A 21,363-nucleotide genomic window follows, 5' to 3' on the forward strand; every position below is an offset into this window, starting at 1 on the left:
TGACATGCAAAAGCAACCATAGAAAATATGCACACAATTGAGCATGGCTGTAATCCAAGTAAATATTATCAACAGCCCTTTATGCTAAAAACTCTCAATAAACTAGGTATTGAAGGAGCGTACCTCAAAATAATAAAACGATTTAAGATGAATGCACAGCTAATATCATACAGAGTGGGCAAAAACTGGAAGCATTTCCTTTGAAATCTGACACTAGAAAAGGATGCCCTCTATCATCACTCCTATTTAATATAACACTGGAAGTTCTAGCTAGAGCATTCAGGCAAGAAAAAGAAAAAAATGTTATTCAATTATGAAAGGAGGAAGTCAAATTGTCTCCATTTGCAGACAACATGATTGTATATTTAGAAGACCCCATCGTCTCAGTCCAAAATCTCCTGAAACTGATAAGCAACTTTAGCAAAGTCTCAGGATATAAAATCAATGTTCAGAAATCATAAGCATTTCTATACACCAATATCAGAGAAACAGAGAGCCAAATCAAAAGTGAACTCCCATTCACAATTGCTACAAAGAGAATAAAATACCTAGGAATACAACTAACAAAGGATGTAAAAGACCTCTTCGAGTGTAAGTCAGTTCAACCATTGTGGAAGACAGTGTGGGGATTCCTCAAGGATTTAGAAATAGAAATTCCATTTGACCCGGCAATCCCATTACTGGGTATATATCCAAAGGATTATAAATATTTCTATTATAAGGACACATGCACATGAATGTTAATTGTGGCACTGTTTACAATAGCAAAGACCTGGATCCAACCCAAATGCTCATCAATGATAGACTGGGCAGGGAAAATGTGGCACATATATACCATGGAATACTCTGCAGTTGTAAAAAATGATGAGTTTGTGTCCTTTGTAGGGACATGGATGAACCTGGAAACCATCATTCTCAGGAAACTGACAAAAGAACAGAAAATCAAACACCACATGTTCTCAATCATAGGCCGGTGTTGAACAATAAGAACACATGAACACAGGGAGGGGAGGATCACACACTGGAATCTGTGGAAGGGAATGAGGGAAGGGACAGTGAGTGGGGGGTGGGGAGTTGGGGAGGGATAACATGGGGAGAAATGCCAGATATAGGTGATGGGGAGAAAGGCAGCAAATCACATTGCCATGCATGTACCTATGCAAAAATCTTGCATGTTCTTCACATGTACCCCAAAACCTAAAATGCAATAAAATATGTATATATTTTAAAAAGACCTCTTCAAGGAGAAGTAAAAACCACTGCTCAAGGAAATGAGAGAGGACACAAACATGGAAAAACATTCCATGCTTATGGTTAGGAAGAATCAATATTGTAAAAATGGCCATACTGCCCAAAGTAATTTACAGATTCAATGCTAATTCCATCAAGCTACCAATGATGCTCTTCACAGAACTGCAAAAAAAAAAAAACCTTAAACTTCACATGGAACCAAAAGGGAGCCCACATAGCCAAAACAACCTTAAGCGAAAAGACCAAGCTGGAGGCATTATGCTACCATGCTTCAAACAATACTACAAGGCTACAGTAATCAAAACTGCATGGTACTGGTACCAAAACAGAGATACAGATCAACGGAACAGAACAGAGGCCTCGGAGGCAATGCCACACATCTACAACCATCCGATCTTTGACAAACCTGACCAAAACAAGCAATGGGGAAAGGATTCCCTGTTTAATAAATGGTGTTGGGGAAACTGGCTAGCAATGTGCAGAAAACAGAAACTGGATGCCTTCCTGACACCTTACACTAAAATTAACTCCAGAGGGGTTAAAGATTTAAACATAAGACCTAACACCATAAAAAGCCTAGAAGAAAACCTAGGCAAAACCATTTGGGCATAGGCATAGGCAAGGACTTCATGACTAAAACGCCAAAAGCATTGGCAACAACAACCAAAAGAGACAAATGGTATCTAATTAAACTCCACAGCTTCTGTACAGCAAAATAAACATCATCAGAGTGAACCAGCAACCAAGATGGGGAAAAAATTTTGCAATCTACCCATCTGACAAAGGGCTAATATCCAGAATCTACAAAGAACTAAAACAGATTTACAAGAATAAAACAAACTCATTCAAAAGTGGGTGGAGGATATGAACAGACACTTTTTTTTTTTTTTTTTTTTTTTGAGACAGAATTCTGCTCTTGTTACCCAGGCTGGAGTGCAATGGCACCATCTCGGCTCACCGCAACCTCTGCCTCCTAGGTTCAGGCAATTCTCCTGCCTCAGTCTCCTGAGTAGCTGGGATTACAGGCACGTGCCACCATGCCCAGCTAATTTTTGTATTTTTAGTAGAGATGGGGTTTCACCATGTTGATCAGGATGGTCTCGATCTCTTGACCTTGTGATCCACCTGCCTCGGCCTCCCAAAGTGCTGGGATTACAGGTGTGAGCCGCCGTGCCCAGCCTAAACAGACACTTTTAAAAAGAAGACATTTATGCAGCCAACAAACATATGAATAAAATGGTCGTCATCACTGAGAATTAGAGAAATACAAATCAAAACCACATTGAGTTATCATCTTATGCCAGTTAGAATCACGATCATTAAAAAATATGGAGACAACAGATGCTGGAGAGGATGTGGAGAAATAGGAACACTTTTACACTGGTGGTGGGAATGCAAATTAGTTCAACCATTCAGTGTGGCGATTCCTCAAGGACCTTGAAATAGAAATTCCATTTGACCCAGCAATCCCATTACTGGGTATATTCCCAAAGGATTATAAATCATTCTATTAATGCATGTTCATTGCAGCACTGTTTACAATAGCAAATAGGTGGAACCAACCTAAATGCCCATCAGTGAAAGACTGGACAAGGAAAATGTGGTACAAATACACCATGGAATACTATGCAGTCATAAAAAATGATGAGTTTATGTCCTTTGTAGGGACATGGATGAATCTGTAAACCATCCTTCTCAGCAAACTGACACAAGAACAGAAAATCAAACACCACATGTTCTCACTCATAGGCAGATGTTGAACAATGAGAACACATGGACTCGGGGAGGGGAGCATCACATACTGGGTCTGTTTTGGGGGAATGGGGAGAGACAGTTTGGGGTAGGGAGGTTGGGAGGGATAACGTGGGTAGAAATGCCAGATATAGGTGATGGGGGGATGGAGGCAGGAAAACACTTTGCAATATGTGTACATATGCAACAATCCTGCATGTTCTGCACATGTACCCCAGAACTGAAGGTGCAATGATATGTATATATATATATATATATATATATATATATATATAGAGAGAGAGAGAGAGAGAGAGAGAGAGCAATTATATATATATATATATATATATATATATATATATATATATATATATATTTTAAAAAGAAAAGAAAGTTTATTTACAAAACAGGTGTGGAGCTGGGTTTGGCCTGCAGGCTGCAGCTTGTCAATAAGTGACTTAAATTGTTTATTTTTCTTTGAGAAATTAAAACTAAATTGTGTTTAAATTATATAAATAAGTTCCTCACTTTTTACACTAATTTTGTTTGCTGAAATTTTCCTGTTTATCAGATCAAGGAACTTTTGGGCAAAGACTATGGAATTTTCTAGGTAAAGAAATCATATTATCTACTAACCAGGATAGTTTTGCTTTCCCTGTTTGTATTTATATGCCTTTTATTTATTTATGTTTTTCTGATTACTCTGTACAGTACTTCTGGTATTATGTTAAATTGGATTGCTGAGAGAAAGTGTTCTTGTCTTGTTCTGGATTTCAAGGCAAATGCTTTCAACCTTTGCCCATTTAATATGTTGGCTGTATGATTGTCATAGATGGATCTTATTAGTTTGAAGTAGGTTTTTGCAATATCTAGTTAGTTGAGTTTTTAATATAAATGGATGTTGAATTATATCAAAAGCCTTTCTTCAATTATTGAGATGATCATATGGTTTATGTTTTTTAGTTCTGTTTATGTGATGAATCACATGTATTGATTGATGCGTGTTTAACCAACATTTCTTTCCAAGTATATAAAGTAAACTTGGTTTAGGGATTAGTGTTTTTATAAGCTGCTGAATTGTGTTTTGCCAGCATTTTGTTGAGAATTTTTGCATCCATTTTCTTCAAGGACATTGGCCTGACATTTTCTTTTCTGCTGTGTTTCTGCCACATTTTTAAATTATGATGATTTTTGCCCAACAGAATGAGTTATGGATGAGTATATCTTCGTTAATTTTTTTTGGCAAGGTTTTTGTAGGAATTGTCCCAGCTCTTTGTTATACATCCAGCAGAATTTGGCTGTAAATTCATCTTTTCAAGGACTGTTGATGCCCAGTAGGTTTTTTTATTACTGATTTAATTTCAGAATTCATTATTAATCTGTTCAGGGATTCAATTTATCTCTGGTACAGACTTACTTAGGAGTAAGGCTGTAATTCCTAGTTTTTTGTTCATAGTAGTAGTTTCTGAGGGTTTTTGTATTTCTGTGGGGTCAATGGTAATAGCCCCTTTGCCATTTCAGATTTTGTTTATTTTAACCTTCTGTGTTTTTTATTTATTGCTTTAGCTGGTGGTCCATCTAATTTTTATTATTCACTAAAACAACTCTTAGATTTGTTGACATATTGTTCATTTGCATCACGTTTCATTTTTCTTTAGTTCAGGTTTGACTTTGGTTATTTTTGTATTCTGCTATGTTTTGGAATTATTTGCTTTTATTGCTCTAATTCCTCTAGTTTTCTTGTTAGATTGTGTATTTGAGATTTTAAATTTTTTTTTTCTGACAGTTAGTGCTTTAAAGTTTCCTGTTAACATTGTGTTAGCTGTGTCCAGAGACTCTAGTATTTTATATTTTTGTTCTCATTAGTTTCAAAAATTTTATTGATTTCTGCATTAATTTCATGTTTTACCTAAAAGTCATTCAGGAGCATGTGGTTTAGTTTCCATTTAGTTGTATGATTTTGAGCAATTTTTTAGGTATTGATTTCTACTTTTATTGTTCTGTGATCCGAGATGTATTTGGTGTTTTTTTTTTTTTTTTTTTTCAATTTGTTAAGTGTTGTTTCATGTGTGAATGTGCATTCAATTTTAAAGTATGTCCCATGTGCAGTTGAGAAAAATTTATATTTTCTTGTTTTGGAGTGGTGAATTCTGTATATGTCTATTAGGGATATTTCATCAAGTGTCAAGTACAGGTCCTGAATATATTTGAGAAGATTCTGCCTCAATGATCTGTTTAATATTTTCAGTGAGGTGTTGAAGTCACTAGTATTATTGTATGGTTATCTATGTATCTTTATAGTTCTCTGAGGAATTGTTTTATGAAACTGAGTGCCCCTGTATTGGGTACATGCCTATTTAGGATAGTCAGGTATTTTTGATGATTTGAGTCTTTTATCATTATGTAATGCTCTTCTTTGCTTTCTTGATTATTGTTGTTTTAAAATGCTTTTTGTCTGAAATTAGAATGGCAAGCCCTGCTTTTTTCTGTTTTTCATTTGCTTGGTAGATTTTTCTCCATTTCATCACTTTGAGCCTGTGTGCATCATTGTATATCAGATGGGTCTCTTGAAAAGAGAATACCATTGGGTCTCACTTTTTTATGTAACTTGCCACTCTTTGCTTTTGAAATGGATATGTAGCCCATTTATATTTGAAGTTAGTATTAATATGTTCCTGTCTTCATGTTGTTAACTGGTTATTATGTAGATTGGTTTGTGGGTTTTTTTTTTTTTTTAAATAGTGTCACTGTTCTATACACTTAAGTGCATTTTTGTAGGGGTCAGCAATGACCTTTCCTTTTTATGTATAACAGTGCCTTCAGGACTTCCCATAAGGAAAGTCTTGTTGCAAAAGAATCCCTTATCTTTGCTTCTTTGAAAATAATCTTATTTCTCCTTTATTTATGAAGCTTATTTTGTTGGATATAAAATGCTTGGTTGAAAGTTATTTTATTTGCTAAACAAATATAAGACCCCATTCTTTCCTGACTTTTAGGGTTGCTACTGAAATGTCCACTGTTAACCTGTTAGAGTTTCCTTTGTAGTTTACCTACTCTTTCTTTCTATCTACCTTTTACATTTTTCCTTTCATTTCATCCTTGAGGCATCTGATGACAACGTATCTTCAGGATGGTCTTCCTATGTATTATTTTTAAGTGGTTCTCTGCATTATCTCAATTATTATGTTGTGTTTCTAGTGAGGTTGAAAAAAATGTATAGACTATATACTAATATACGTTTTCCAAGTTGCCTGCTTTCTTTCCATCTCTTACTGTGACACCAATGAGATGAAGATTCAGTATCTTTATTAGTTCATATTTCATGGAGCTTTTCTTCATTATTTTTTAATGTTTTTCTTTATTTTGGTCTAAGTTATTTATTTTTGTTACTATTTTATTTTATTTTTCCATAAGTTATTGGGTTACAAGTGGAACTTAGTTACATGAGTAAGTTCTTCATTGGTAATTTGTGAGATCCTGGTGCACTATTCACCCATGAAGTATACACTACACCATATTAGTTGTATTTTATCCCTTGACTCCCTCCTACTCTTTCCCCCAAGTCCCAAAAGTCCACTGTATCATTTTTATACCTTTGTATACTCATAGATTAGCTTCTACATATCAGTGAGAACATACAATATTTAGTTTCCCATTCTCAAGATACTTCACTTAGAATAATAGTCTCTAATCTCATCCAGGTCGTTTCAAATGGCATTAATTTATACCTTTTTATGACTGAGTAGTATTCCATCATATACATATATACTACAGTTTCTTTATTCACTCATTGGTTGATGGCCGTTTGGGTTGGTCCCATAATTATGCAATTCTGCATTGTGCTGCTATAAAGATGTGTGTGCAAATAATGTCTTATTTTCTCTGGGTAGATACCCCTTAGTGGGATTGCTGGATCAAATGGTAGTTTTACTTTACTTCTTCTTTTTTTTATTGTACTTTAGGTTCTCGGGTACATGTGCAGATCATCCAGGATTGTTGCATAGGTACATACATGGCAAGGTGATTTGCTGCCTTCATCCCTGCTTAACTTAAACATCTGGCATTTCTACCCTCGTTATTCCTGCCCATCCCCTGCTGTCCCTCTGCATCCCCCCGCAAACTGACTGCAGTATGTGATGCTCCCCTCCCTGTGTCCATGTGCTCTAATTGTTCAACACTCACCTACGAGTGAGAACATGCCATGTTTGGTTTTCTGTTCTCATGTCAGTTTGCTGAGAATGATATTTTCCAGATTCACCCATGTAACTATGAAGGACACAAACTCATCATTTTTTATGACTGCATAGTACTCCATGGTGTATACATGCCACATTTTCTTTATCCAGTTTGTCGTTAATGGACATTTGCATTGGTTCCAGGTCTTTGCTATTGTAAACACTGCTACAATGAACATGTGTGTGCATGTGTCTTTATAATAGAACAATTTATAATTCTTTGGATATATACCCAGTAATGGTATTGCTGGGTCAAATGGTATTTCTATTTCTAGGTCCTTGAGGAATCACCACACTGTCTTCCACAATGGTTGCACTAACTTGCACTCCCCCCACCAGTGTAAAAGTGTTCCTATTTCTCCACATCCTCTCCAGCATCTGTCATCTCCAGATTTTCTGATGATTGTTATTCTAACTGGTGTGAAATGATATCTCAATGTGGTTTTGATTTGCATTTCTCTAATGACCAGTGATGATGAGCATTTTTTCATATGTTTGTTGGTCTCATAGATGTCTTCTTTTGTAAAGTGTCTGTTCATATCCTTCACCCACTTTTGAATGGGTTGGTTTGTATTTTTCTTGATAATCTGTTTTAGTTCTTTGTAGATTCTGGATATTAGCCCATTGTCGGATGGGTAGATTGCAAATATTTTTTCTCATTTTGCTGATTGCCAATTCACTCTAATGATTGTTTCCTTTGCTGTACAGAAGCTCTGGAGTTTAATATCCCATTTTTCTCTTTTGGCTTTTGTTACCATTGTTTTTGGTGTTTTAGCCATGAAGTCCTTGCCTATGCCTGTGTCCTGAATAGTTTTGCCTAGATTTTCTTCTAGAGTTTTTATGATGTTAGGTCTTATGTTTAGATCTTTAATCTATCTGGAGTAATTTTAGTATAAGGTGTCAGGAATGTGTCCAGTTTCTGCTTTCTGCACATTGCTAGCCAGTTTTCCAAACACCATTTATTAAACAGGGAATCTGTTCCCCATTGCTTGTTTTTCTCAGGTTTGTCAGAGATCAGATGATTGTAGCTGTGTGCTGTTGCTTCTGAGGCCTCTGCTCTTTTCCAGTGGTCTATGTCTTTGTTTTGGTACCAGTACCATGCTGTTTTAATCACAGTGGTCTTGTAGTATAGTTTGAAGTCAGGCATCATGATGCCTCCTGCTTTGTTCTTTTTGCTTAGGATTGTTTTGGCTATGCAGGTTCCCTTTGGTTCCATATGAAGTTTGAAGTGTTTTTTTCCAGTTCTGTGAAGAAGGTCATTGGTAGATAGATGGAGATAGCACTGAATCTATAAATTACTTTGGGAAGTATGGCCATTTTCACGATGTTTATTCTTTCCAACCATGAGTATGGAATATTTATCTGTTTGTGTCCTCTCTTATTTCTTTGAGCAGTGTTTTGTAGTACTCCTTGAAGAGGTCCTTTACATCCTTTGTTAGCTGTATTCCTAGGTATTTTATTCTCTTTGTAGCAATTGTAAATGGGAGTTCATTTTTGATTTGGCTCTCTGTTGTTGGTTTATGGAAATGCTTGCAATTTCGGCACATTGATTTTGTATCCTGATATTTTGCTGAAGTTGCTTAACAGTTTCAGGAGATTTTGGGTTGAGACAATGAGATCTTCTAAATATACAAGCATGTCGGCTGCAAATAGAGACAATTTGGCTTCCTCTTTTCCTAATCAAATACCATTTATTTCTTTTTCTTGCCTGAATGCTCTGGCTAGAAATTCCAATACTATATTGAATAGAATTGGTGAGAGAGAGCATCCTTGTTTTGTGCCAGATTTCAAAGGGAATGCTTCCAGTTTTTACCCATTCAGTATGATTTTGGCTGTGGGTTTGTTATAAATAGCTTTTATTATTTTGTGATATGTTCCACGTGGTTTTTGTCTTTGGTTCTGTTTACGTGATGGATTACAATTATAGACTTGTGTATGTTGAAACAGCCTTGTATCCCCAGGATGAGGTCTACTTGATCATGATGAATAAGCTTTTTGATTTGCTGTTGCATTCTGTTTGCCAGTATTTTACAGAAGATTTTTGCACCGATGTTCATCATGGGTATTGGCCTGAGTTTTGTTGTTGTTGTTGTTGTTGTTGTTGTTGTGTCTTTGCACGATTTTGTTATTGGGATGACGTTGGTCTCATAAAATGATTTGGAGAAGATTTCCTCTTTTTGTATTGTTTGGAATAGTTTCAGAAGGAATGGCACCAGCTCCTCTTTTTGTGCCTGGTTGAATTCAACTGTAAATCCGTATGGACCTGGGATTTTTTTTAGTTGGTAGGCTATTAATTCCTGCCTCAAATTCAGTACTTGTTATTGTCTATTCAGGGTTTCCAATTATTCCTGGTTTAGTCTTGGGAGAGTGCAAGTGTCCAGGAATTTATCCATTCCTTTCAGATTTACTGGTTTGTGTGCATACAGTTGTTTGTAGTAATCTCTGATGGTAGTTTTTATTTCTGTGGAATTGGTGTTTATATCCCTTTATCATTTTTTATTGCATCTATTTGAGTCTTCTCTCTTTCCTTTTTTTTAGTCTGGCTATGGGTCTATCTATTTTGTTGTTCCTTTCAAAAAAACAACACTGGATTTGTTGACTTTTCGAAGGTGTTTTTGTGTCTCTATCTCCTTCAGTTCTGCTCTGAGCTTAGTTATTTCTTGTCTTGTGCTAGCTTTTGAGTTTTTTTGATCTTGCTCCTCTAGCTCTTTAAATTTTGATGATAGGGTGTTGATTTTAGATATTTTCTTGTTCCTCATGTGGGCATTTATTGCTATGAATTACCCTCTAGACACTGCTTTAAATGTGTCCCAGAGATTCTGGTATGTTGTATCTTCTTTTTCATTGGTTTTGAAGAACATTTTTATTTCTGCCTTTATTTCTTTGTTTATCCAGTCAATATTCAGGAGACAGTCATTTATTTTTCATGAAGTTGTGTAGTTGTGAGTTAGTTTCTTAATCCTGAGTTCTAATTTGATTGCACTGTGGTCTGAGAGATGGTTCGTTATGATTTTCATTCTTTTGCATTTGCTCCAGAGTGATTTACTTCCAATTATGTTGTTGATTTTAGAGTAAGAGTGACGTGGTACTGAAGAGAATGTATATTCTTTGTATTTGGGGCTGAGAGTTCTATAAATATCTATTAAGTTTGCTTGGTCCAGACCTGCATTCAAGCCCTGGATTTCCTTGTTGATTTTCTGTCTTGTTGATCTAATATTGACAGTGGAGTGTTAAAGTCTCCCACTATATTGTGTGGGAGTCTAAGTCTCTTTGTAGGTTGTTAAGGACTTGCTTTATGTATCTGGATGCTCCTGTATTGGGTGCATATATATTTAGAATAGTTAGCTCTTTTTGTTGCATTGATCCTTTTACCTTATGTAATACCCTTCTTTGTCTCTTTTGATTGTTGTTCGTTCAAAGTCCATTTTATCAGAGACTAGGATTACCCCTGCTTCTTTTTGCTTTCCATTTGCTTGGTGTATCTTGTTCCATCCCTTTATTTTGAGTCTATATGTGTCTTTGCACGTGAGATGGGTCTCCTGAATATAGCAAACTGATGGATCTTGGCTTTTTATCCAGGTTTAGAGTCTATGTCTTTTGATTGGGACATTTAGTCCATTTACATTGAATGTTCATACTGTTATGTGTGAATTTGATCCTGCCATTTTATTACTGGTTGGTCATTTTGTTCTTTGGTTGGCGTAATTTCTTCATTGCTATTGAAACTTGTGTATGCTTCTCAAAGTTCTTGTGTTGTGTTTTTCAGCTCCATTAAGTTTTTTCTGTTGTTCTCTAAGCTGGTTATTCTAGTTAGCATTTCATCTAACCTTTTTGCAAGATTTTTAGTTTCTTTGCATTAGGATAGAACATGTTTCTTTAATTCAGAGAAGTTTGTTATTACCCACCTTCTGAAGCCTGCTTCTGTCAATTTGTCAAATTCGTCTCTGTCCAACTTTGTTCCCTCATTGTTGAGGAGTTGTGATCTCACAGTAAGAAAGAGGCATTCTGGTTTTTGATGGTTTCATTCTTCTTGCACTAATTTCTTCCCATTTCCTTTGATTTATATAGTTTTGATCTTAGGGAGCAGCTTGAGCAGGCAGGCTTTCCTTTGTCTGCCTGCAGAGGTGTTCCTGGGCTGCCATGGATTCAGTGGAGTTGATGCGTCTTTTATTTACTCAGGAAAACTAGGCGGGCTTCTGCAATGGCAGCTTCCCTTCCCCCTGCCAATCTCAATCATTCCTGGTTACTCTCTAACTGATGTTCTGGGTGTGAAACTCTGGAGTGAGAGATTTTTAGCCTGCTGGGCTTTGTGTAGGGGTGACCAATCCTGCCGTGTTGGCTGTTTCCCTGTTTTCAGTTTCCTTTCTTTCTGGGCAGGTGGCTCTGTCCAGCCAGCTTTCTGGCTTTCATGTCAGCCAGTGCTTCTGTGTAGATCTATGCTCACAGCCCTGGTGCCAAGCGAAGTTGCTGTTCTGCTGTGTTCAGGCAGCTTGATGAGGCTTTTCAGCCCAGCAAAAATCTCCTGTTCTGTGGGTTGTAGAGGTCTTGGGTGGAGTGCTGTATCCAAACCAAAGTCCCAGAAGGGGAGATCCTCCAGTCCTCCAGTTGGTTGCATGCACCTCCTGGGTGGAGCAGTACCCCACCTTGCCTCAACTTGCTCTATTTGTTTTATACCCACTGTCCAACCAGACCCACAAAATGAACCTAGTACCTCATTTGGTATTGTGGAGACCACTCAGCTTCTGCGTTTCTCTCACTTGTAGCTGCTTTCTGGAGCTGCCTCTTATTCAGCCATCTTGGGATCCTCTCTTTGTCTCTTTTGATCTTTGTTGGTTTAAAGTCCATTTGATTAGAGACTAGAATTGAAACCTCTGCTTTTTCCTGCTCTCCGTTTGCTTGGTAGGTCTTCTTCTATCCCTTTATTTTGAGTCTATCTGTGTCTTTGCATGTGAGATGGGTCTCCTAAATACAGCACACCGATGGGTCTTGACATTTTACCCAGTTTTCCAGTCTGTGTCTTTTAATTGGGGCATTTAGACCATTTACATTTAATGTTAATATTGTTATGTGTGACTTCGATCCTGCCATTTTGTTTCTGGTTGTTTGTTTTGCCTGTTGGTCAATGCAGTTTCCTCTTTTTGTCATTTGTCTTTACCATTTTGTTTTTGCAATGGCTGGTACTGGATGTTTTTTTTTTTTTTTTTTTTTTTTTTTCTGTGTTTAGTGCTTCCTTCAGGAGCTCTTGTAAGGCAGGTCTGGCGTCAACAAAATCTCTCAGTAATTGCTTGTCTGTAAAGGATTTTATTTCTCCTTCACTTATGAAGCTTATTTTGGCTGGATATAAGATTCTGGGTTGAAAGTTCTTTTCTTTAAGGATATTGAATATTAGCCCCACTCTCTTCTGACTTGTAGGATTTCTGCTGAGAGATCCACTGTGAGTCTGATGGGCTTTCCTTTGTGGGTGACCCGAGTTTTCTCTCTGGCTGCCCTTATCATTTTTTCCTTCATTTCATCCATGGTTAATCTGACGATTACATGCCTTGTGGTTGGTCTTCTTGCAGAGTATCTCTATGAGGTTCTTTGTATTTCCTTTATTTGAAAGTTGGCCTGCTTTACTAGATTGAGGAAGTTCTCCTGAATAATATCCTGTAGAGTGTTTTCCAGCTTGGATTCATTTTCCTCATCTTCTTCAGGTACTCCAATCAAGGGTAGATTAGGTCTTTTCACATAATCTTATATTTCTTGGAGTCTTTGTTCATTTCTTTTCACTTTTTTCTCTTTTCTTACCTTCTCTTTTTATTTCATTGAGTTGATCTTCAGTCTTTGATGTTCTTTCTTCTGCTTGATCCATTCAGCTATTGAAACTTGTGTGTACTTCATAAAGTTCTCATGCTGTGTCTTTCAGCTCCATCAAGTCATTTATGTTCTTCTTTAGTCTGGTTATTCTAGTTAGCATTTTGTCTAATCTTTTTCAGTGTTCTTAGTTTCTTTGCATTGGGTTAGAACATGTTCTTTTAGCTCAGAGAAGTTTGTTATTACCCATCTTCTGAAGCCTGTTTCTGTCAGCTCATCAAAATCATTTCCTGATCTCTTTTGTTGCCTTACTGGTGAGTCGCTGTGATCTCTCTAGGGAGAAGAAGTGTTCTGGACTTTGATGTTTTCTTCCTTTTTTTGCTGGTTTCTTATTATCTTCATGGCTTTATCTATCTTTGATCTTTGAAGTTGATGATTTCAGGATCTCTGAGTAGATGTCCTTTCTGTTAAAGTTGGGGTTATTTCCCCTGTATGAGACTTTTTTTTTTTTTTTTTTTTTTTTTTTTTTTTTTAATGCAGGTGTCAATGTGCCACTTGAGATAGTCTGTCCATTGTCTGCCTGTGGAGGCACTGCTGGGCTGCTTAGGTCTCAGCCAGGCTGCTGTTTATTCTTCACCTGGTTTCCGCTTATGCCATTGGCATTAGCCCTGCCTTCTCAATGGCAGGCTTCTTTCCGTCTGCTGCACCTGCTGCTCCTGTATGGAGCTCTGTTTGATATGTTAATTCCGAAACTCTCCCAGGAGAGAGATTCTGGTTGCTTGATCTTGTGGGGGTGTGGTCTGTCTGCGCACATCCCCCTCCCCACTTTCAACTCTCCCTTCTTTGAGATTGGCAGTTCCTTTTCACAAGCTTTCTCAGTGTTAGACCAAGTCTCCATCCTGATCTACGTTGACAAGGCTCCAGTCTGGCTGGGGCTGCTGGCCTGAGCTGTCATGCAGGTCTGCAACTCGGGGTGGTTCTCAGCCAGGTGGTACTTTCCTGGGCTGTGTGCTGCCAAAGTCTCAGCTTTTGTGACATTTTTTGGGGTTATTCCCAGTGTTCAACCAGTCCCTTTGGAATGAACCCAGTACCTCTCTCAGAGATGTGGATATCACTCTGGTTCTGTGTCTCACTCAGTGCTAGCTGCACTCCAGAGAAGCTCCCTTTTGACCATCTTGGTGTAATTCCTACTTTGGTTCTTTAGTGAATCTCCACACTTTGTCATAGCAGCATGAAAATAGGGCATGTAGTCCATTTATATTTTAAATTCCCAGCAGCAGTATAGAAGTGTTTCTTGATTACCATGTCCATGCCAATATCTACTGTATTTTGATTTTTGATTATGGCCAGTTTTGCAGGAGTAAGGTAGTAGTTCATTGTGGTTTTGATTTGCGCTTCCCTGATCATTAGTGATGTTGAGCAGTTTTTCATATGTTTGTTGACCATTTGTATACATTTTTTTAGAATTGTCTATTCATGTCCTTAGCCTAAGGGATTTTTTTATATTATTATTATTGATTTGTTTGAGTTCCTTGTAGATTCTAGATAATAATCCTTTGTCAGATGTATAGGTTGTGAAGATTTTCTCCCTCTCTTTAGGTTGTCCGTTTACCCTTCTTTTGACTTTTGCCATGCATAGGTTCTTTGGTTTAATTAGGTCCCAGCTATTTACCTTCATTTTTACTGCATTTGCTTTTGAGTTTTTGGTCATGAAATCCTTGCTTAAGCCTACATCTAGAAGAGTTTTTCCAATGTTATCTTCTAGAATTCTTATAGTTTCAGGTCTTAGATTTAAATCTTTAATCCATCTTGAGTTGATTTTTGTGTAAGGTGAGAGACGTGGATCCAGTTTTATTCTACTACATGTGGCTAGCAAATCATTCCAGCACGATTTGTTGAAAAGCGTGTCTTTTCCCCACTTTTTGTTTGCTTTGTTGAGGATCAGTTGACTGTAAGTATTTGGGTTTATTTTTGGATTCTTTCTTCTGTTCTGTTGGTCTATGTGCCTATTTTTTATATCAGTAGCATGCTGTTTTGGTAATTATGGATTTATAATATAGTGTGAAGTAAGGTTGTGTGATGCCTCCAACTTTGTTCATTTCACTTAGTCATATTTTGGCTCTGCAGGGTCTTTTTTGATTCCATATGAATTTTAGCATTTTCCCTTTCTAACTCTGAAGAATGATGGTGGTATTTTGATGAGGATTGGATTGAATTTGTAGATTGGTTTTGGCAGTATGATCATTTTCACAAAATTGATTCTACCCAGCTATGAGTACGGGATATGTTTCTATTTGTTCATGGCATCTATGATTACTTTCAGCAATGTTTGTAGTTTTTCTTGTAGAGGTCTTTTGACTCCTTTTTAGGTATATTCCTCAGTATTTTATTTTATTTTATTTTTTTGGCAGCATTGTAAAAGGGGTTCAGTTCTTTATTTGGTTCTAACCTTGGTTGCTGTTAGTGTATAGAAGAACTACTGATTTGTGTACATCAATCTTGTATCCAGAAACTATGCTGAATTCTTTTATCAGTTCTAGGAGCTTTCTGAAGGAATCGTTAGAGTTTTCAAAGTAAACAATCACTCCTTTACTTTATTAGAGTACTTACATGTTAGGTGAGTCTCCTGAAGGCAGCAGATAGTTGGTTTGTGAGTTCTTATTCATTCTGTGGTTCTCTATGTTTTAAGTGGAGCATTTAGGCCACTATATTCAATATTAATATTGAAATGTGAGGTACCATTGGGTGGTTGGTGTGGGGCCCCTGGCTTTATTCCCTGTCCCCTCAGTGTTGGAGACATGCTGTTCTGGAGGAAATGGGGTGTTCCTACACCACTGAAAACAACACTCAAAAGAGTGGTACCAGCCAAAGCCCTCTATCAGGCAGTGACTTGGAGTCAATGCTTTTTTGTTCATGTCAGCAGCAGTGGTAACATGACAGAGTGCACACTTACTGGCTAGGTTAGGGTGCTGGTGGGCCCAGAGCTGCTGTCTTCTGTGTGGATACTGGCAGTAGTGATGGTTGCAGTTCTGGGTATGTAGGAGGGGCCCCATTGTCCCTTTGTACAATTCTACCTGCATGTCAGCACAGGACTGACATGCTGGCAGCTGAAGGCATGGTGACCTCTGTGTGCATGTTCACAGTAATCCTGACAGTGGCCCATGGTGGGGGTGCAGGACCCCTGGTGTTTCTCTATGCTTTCACACCAGTGGAAGCGGCAGCATGGGGTGAGAGCAAGGCAGCTGATGTCTGTACTCATGTTTATGTGGGAAATTGTAGCATGATGGTGCATGGCAGCAGGTGGGTAGTGCACATGTACTGGCAGTAATGTCACAGTGCCATGCCATACACCCACATTCCAGTGGGTATGGGGAGGGGAAGTTCAGCCATGTATAGGGATGGCCATGGCTGAGTGCATGCTTGTAAAGTGGCACAGGGAAGTCTACATTGAAGAGTGTTGATGGGCTTGTGCTTTTTTATGGGAACCACTCTGCTGGAGCTGTCCTTCAGTCAGGCCTGATCTGCCAGCATAAGAGGTATGATGAAGGCCCTGAGGAGGTACTCCACTTGGGCATTCTAGGCTGCCCTGCAAACAGGCGTGGCCAGCCTGGGTCCCCAGGGTAGACCAGCAGGCGCTGAGGTTAAATTGGCTTCATCTTCTGGTCAAGATCATCCTGCACAGTTTAGGTTAGACAGTTTCCTTAGGGTTAGAGTCTCCTAAGGGATCATGGTAAGTCTTGGGTGATAAGCATTTCTAGACGTGTTCCTTTTCAGATGTTCCTGCACCAAACTCTCTTAGCTTCACACAGTTTGACATTCTACCATTACCACTTCTCTAAGCAGTTTTCCCTGCCAGGTCAAGTGTCTGTGTGGTCATGGGGTCTCTTGCTGCCATGGTTCCAGAGATCTTTGGTAAGAGTGGTTTACTCCTTACCTGTTCAACTTACTTCTTCCACAGGAGTCTTGGGGGAATCAGAAATGGGGTCTTGTGCATGGTAGCCCCATGCAGGATACTCAGCTGCTACCCCAATTAGCCTAGCATATGTGTCTTCCCTTTATACATTCTCAGTGCCTTCCTTCCAAAGTTCTGCTTGGAGTCTAGCAGTCTTCACATTGTCCCAGTCTCTCAGGGGCAGAATTTCCTCCTAGTTCCATCCAATTATCCATCTCGACTATCTTGTCAAAATTTGTTCTTTTGAAATTTAATGTTTTGTAATTATAGATATTTCTTTATTATCTCTAATACTGTTTTTAAAGTTCATATTTCAGTATACATTGAATAATGTTTATTCACCAAATTTAAATGCAAGATATATTTCTGTGTTCTCACACTCTGATGGAAGCAGTTCAGTGGTGCTCTAACATAAGCATCCCGTATACTATGTCAAGAAAAAATCCCCAGTGCTTTTTACTCAGCCTAAAACACATATGATTTGCCTCCCAGCTGTTCAGCATGGCATTTGTCCAACTACCTTGTTTAATGTAAATTTTATTAAACAGAAAAAGAAAAAGAAGCAGCAATTTAAGACACCTATTTCTTTATTTTTCAGCTAGAGTGCACTGTAGTATATTGAATATATGTGAGCTTTGACATTTTAGAACCTAATACCATAATCCTCAGTGTTCTCATATGTAAGAATGAGAATAATTTCTGAGTTATAGTGTTGTTATGAGGATTAAGGAGTTAATATATGTAAAAATGTCTATAAGAGCACATAGCTCATAGTATGAGCTGAATAAATGGTGGATAGAATAATGTAATTTTCCCATTATTTTTTACAAACTTCTAAATTTAACAGTAAAAATGTAATCTTGTCACCAGGCTTTTGTGAAATACTTGAAATCATGAGTTATATTTCTTTACACCCTGCAAAGTCCTCATTGGAAAAAAACAAAAAAACAAAAAAGAAACAACAATAACAAAAAACAAACAAAAACCAATGCATGAGTTTCATGAAATTTCCATTTTTAAACCAAAGGGAAGCTCTCAGAAGTTTTTTGTTTGTTTGTTTTTTTGTTTGTTGTTTTTTTTTTTTTTTTGGTCTAGATTTTAAATATCTTATGGGCTCTGTCTTATTTACTGAACACAAACGATTCAAAATCACCTGAGTAAACTAACTCTGAAACAAAACCAAATATTTCATGTTTTTACTTATAGATAGAAGCTAAACAATGTGTAAACATGGGTATAAAGATGAAAATAATAGACATGGGGACTCCAAATGAGGGAGGGCGGAAGGAGTGAAGACTGAACAATTACCTAATGGTTACTATGTTCAGTATTTGGGTAATGAGTACACTAGAAGCCGAGTTAACACTAGCATGCAATATATGCAATATACTGATATAATTATACACTTGTACCCCCTGAATCCAGAATTAAATTAAATTGCATCTTTAAAAAATGCACCAAAGGGATTAACAGAAACCTCACCAAAGAAGATACATAAATGGCAATTAAACATATGAGAACACACTATACATCACACATATGTCATCAGGAAAATGCAAACTAAAATAACAAAATAACATTACACATTAATTAGAATAACAAAATCTAAAACACTGGCATCAGCATATTCTAGTGAGTATGGGGAGCAACCGAAAGTTTTATTCATTGATGATGGGAATGGAAATGGTAAAGCCATTTTCAAAGACAATTTTTCAGTCTCCCAAAAAACTATTACATTTTGTACCATTTTACTCAACAGTCATATTCCTTGACATTCAATGAAAGGAATTGAAAACATGCATCTACATGAAATCTGCACAAATATGTTTATAGCAGCTTTATTTATAACTGACTAAACTTGGAAGCAACCAAGATATTATTCAGTAGGTGAATGGATTAATAAACTGTTATACAGTCAGACAATAGAATGTCATTCAGTGCTAAAAATAATAAGCTCTGAATCGTGAAAAGGCAGGAGGAGCCTGAAATACATATCACAAAGGAAAATAAGTAAATCTGAAAAGGCTTTGTACTGTATAATTTCAGCTATGTAATATTGTTGAAAAGACAAAACACTGGTAAGGCTGTGGACTTCATGACTAAGCAATGGCAACAAAAGCCAAAATAGACAAATGGGATATAATTAAACTTAAGAGCTTCTGCATAGTAAAAGAAGCTATCAATAGAGTGAAGCAGCAACTGACAGATTGGGAATAAATTTTTGCAATCTACCCATCTGACAAAGGGCTAATATCCAGAATCTACAGAGAACTTAAACAAATTTACAAGAAAAAAACAACCTCATCAAAAAGTGGGCAAAGGATATGAACAGACAGTTTTCAAAAGAATACATTTATGCAGCCAACAAACATATGAAAAAAAGCATATCATCACTGATCATTAGATAAATGCAAATCAAAGCCACATTGAAATACCACCTCACGCCAGTTAGAATGGCTATCACTAAAAAATCAGGAGACAACAGATGCTGGAGAGAATGTGGAAAAAAGGGAACACTTTCACACTGTTGGTGGGAGTATAAATTAATTCAACCATTGTGGAAGTGTGGCAATTCCTCAAGGATATAGAAATAGAAATGCCATTTGACCCAGCAGTCCCATTACTGGGTATATACCCAAAGGATTATAAATCATTCTATTATGAAGACACATACACAAGTATTTTCATTGTGGCACTGTTCGCAATAGCAAAGACTTGGAACCAACCCAAATGCTCATTAATTATCCAGAAAATGTGGCACACACACACTGTGGAATACTATGCAGTCATGAAAAAGGGATGAGTTTATGTCTTTTGCAGGGACATGGATGAAACTGGAAACCATCATTCTCAGCAAACTGACAAAGAACAGAAAACCAAACACCATGTGTTCTCACTCATAAGTGGTTGTTGAACAATGAGAACACAGGGACACAGAGAGGGGAACATCACATACCAGGGCCTGGAGTTTGGTGGGCTCAGGGAGGAATAGCAGGGGATTAGGGAATTGGGGAGGGATAGCATTAGTAGTAATACCTAATGTAGATGATGGGGCAATAGATGGAACAACCCCCCACCATGGTAAATGTGTACGTATGTAACAAGCCCACATGATCTGCACATGTACCCCAGAACTTAAAGTATAATTTAAAAAAAGAAAAAAAAAAGAAACTATTCTATATTATGTTATATTGGTGGACATATGTCCATTTCTCAAATAGTGGATGTGCATTTTTCCAACTTTATAAAATGCAGAATAGCAAAAGGAAACTCTAATGTAAACTGTGGACATGAGCTGATATTAATTTTTCAATGTGGGTGATCAATTATAACAACTCTATCCATTCTAGAGGGGAGTGTTGATAATAGGGGAGGCTTTACATGTGTGAGAAGAGGGCATATAAGAGAAGTACATGTACATTTTGCTCAATTTTGCTGTAAATCTAAAACTGCTTTAATATATTAACAGTATTAATGAGTAAATAAGAATTGCACTTTAACACTAAGAAGTTCCAAAATCTCCATTCTGGACATTTTGTCAATCAACATAGCATTCATTCAAAGTAGGTGTGGTTGAAAATGTACATTTATTTTACAGAAAAGAAACTCATACTACAGAAGAATTATATGACCTTTTCAATATTACACAACTAAAGTCCACTTGACATCTTTATACCTGGAAATTGGTATATAAATGGATCAGTTACCACTTTTCTGTGGTGGTCTTAATGTAAGTGCTTGCTAAGTTCAAATAAGAAAAAACGTGGTGTTCTAAATTCTGCCACTGGAAATATTGTAATACTAGAGGAAGTGAAATATTTTAATAACAAGTATACTTAAGCATAGACAAGATAAAGACCAAAGGTTATAAGATGTGGGCATTGTTCAGATTTCAAAGGGGCTTTCTTAAACATTGCTCTCTAAATTAGTATCAAGAAGTTAACTGATATAAATATGCAAGTTGAATACATGTATTTCTGAGCAAAACATGAAATGATCTCAAAGATAGACCATATGTTATGTCAAAAAACAAGACAATAAACTAAACAATTGAAATTATATGAAGTATCTCTTCTAGACATGGGAAAAACCTAGAAATAAATAATGGAAGAAATGCTGAAATTTTATAAATCAAAAAAAAAAAAAAATCAAAAAGTGTGACAATACAGAAATAACAAATGGAGTTTCAATTTTTTGAGACAAATGAAAATAAAAAATATACCAAAACTGATAGAATACAGAATAAATAAGTTTTAAGAAGAAAATTTATAGCAATAAACATCTACATCAAACAATAGAAAGATTTCAAATAAACAACCTAAAATATACCTTCAGGAACTAGAAACACAAAGACAATTAAAACCCCCAATTCTTTCAGTTAGTGGAAGAAATAAAGGCCAG

Source organism: Saimiri boliviensis, chromosome X (assembly GCF_048565385.1).
Source record: "Saimiri boliviensis isolate mSaiBol1 chromosome X, mSaiBol1.pri, whole genome shotgun sequence".
In the NCBI taxonomy this organism is placed as follows: Eukaryota; Metazoa; Chordata; class Mammalia; order Primates; family Cebidae; genus Saimiri; species Saimiri boliviensis.